This window comes from Dreissena polymorpha, chromosome 2 (assembly GCF_020536995.1).
Source record: "Dreissena polymorpha isolate Duluth1 chromosome 2, UMN_Dpol_1.0, whole genome shotgun sequence".
In the NCBI taxonomy this organism is placed as follows: Eukaryota; Metazoa; Mollusca; class Bivalvia; order Myida; family Dreissenidae; genus Dreissena; species Dreissena polymorpha.
Genome location: NC_068356.1, coordinates 152608830 through 152610433, shown reverse-complemented (window position 1 = coordinate 152610433; position 1604 = coordinate 152608830). Strand labels below are relative to the sequence as shown.

The following is a 1604-nucleotide window of genomic DNA, read 5'->3' as shown; positions in this document are numbered from 1 at the left end:
ATGTTATAACTTTGTTTTAAAACATATTTAGTAGTGTACATCCGATAGTGCATATCCTCGTAAAGAAGAATTCTAATGATGTTGGCGTAGATGACCCGCTTTACTCGCTTGATGACAAGAAGAAAATCTGTGAAAAAGGTTTCTTATTTTGATGAGTGTTTCTTTCAGCACAAGTATCGTACCAAGTTAAATAAGTATGAAACAGCATGCCTTTTTTACAAAATTATATTGGCAGCATGAGTAAACCACATGCAACGGAATAATACTGTTCAAACAATACGTACAGTTCAATTGAATGAGATTTTAAACCAAAATGAATTCCTTTCCTTATGGTCAATTTAAATGTATCAATGTCATTCACTTGATCAGTGTAATATACCTCATTAAAACTTATGTCGTTATTAAACAGAGGCGTGGACGTTAAAAAATGGCCCAAGTAACAAGTCTACTGACTGTCTCGGGTAAGTAGTCACGTGTTTAAATTCATAAAAATTGAACTGATTAACTGTGAAAATAATTGACTGTTTATCGATGTAAATGTTGAATATATATTATGTGCTTTAATGTTCTAACTTGTTGTTAAAACAGGTCAAACGGTCTTGCCCAACACGAATGCTCTGATCCTGTGAACACTCGTGTGTCTGAATCTGGTAAACTTTAAATTAAGATATCTTAAATTTAATTAATCATTACCTAAATTATGTAAATACTTAAATAAATAAATATAATAAAACTTAAACTATATGAGTTTATTAAATTTTGTACATTTGTATGTGTTTTATTAAATGTTAATTCTGATTTACATTTTAGGTAACGCAACAGATGCCGAGATGTTAGTATAGACAGTTATTAAAGAGACCTTACAATATATTAATACACAAATATGTTATTTCCATATGGGCTCACATCAGCTTACGTTTTACCATTCGATGTACATTCGTATTAAATGTATCTGGTTATTTGGAAAAACATCAATACAACATTCGAAAGATTGATAAATTTACAGAATCGATATATTTTACCAGAACACTTACTTCATTTGAGAATTTATCAACCATAATGCGGAAACGTCTGTTAAGTTTATAAAATTATTGCATGTTAAATTTTATTTATAAAGATACTATGGGATTCCACCTCAACAGCTGACGACGGATAACTACACCTACAGTGTAGTTAACAAATGTAGAAAAGCAGGTAACGCATAAAAATTTTCATAACAAACAATTCAAATTCAGAAAACACTAAAAATAATAAAAATAGTTGCTTGACTATGAATGGATGTTAAAACATGTATTACCCTTTGGCGATGGATAAATGATTCTACGTAACGAAAGCAATTGAATCTTGAAACACAGTTTTAAAAGAAGTGAAGCTCGTTTGTCAATGTTTTTGTATTGCAGGTGGATTGGCAAAAGAACATCCGATGTAAGTATGTTTAAGAAAACAAATGTGTTGTATTGCAAAGTTTCTTGCATTTATTCTAAAGCGTTGGGTCTTACAAAATAAATGGTAATTATGCACTTATTGCAAAACTAATATTGGTATTTAATTGTGATTTTTTCTACGACAACTTGATTTCACAACTGTTTGTGTTTACAGGAAAT

The 1604-nt window shown here is 30.0% G+C and overlaps 1 long non-coding RNA gene across 2 annotated transcripts in view; it reads left to right on the top strand.

Moving 5' to 3' along the window:
* Positions 1 to 415: 415 nt before the first annotated feature.
* Positions 416 to 1604, top strand: part of LOC127869500 (uncharacterized) — a 293685-nt gene continuing 292496 nt past the window's right edge. Inside the window, exons 1-4 of one of the 2 annotated variants that reach the window (XR_008044602.1) lie at positions 448 to 461; positions 589 to 650; positions 811 to 832; positions 1118 to 1169. This is a non-coding gene — a long non-coding RNA (uncharacterized LOC127869500). Of the gene's footprint in view, positions 462 to 588; positions 651 to 810; positions 833 to 1117; positions 1170 to 1604 lie in introns of those variants that run through there. The other variant, XR_008044601.1, reaches the window with a different exon arrangement.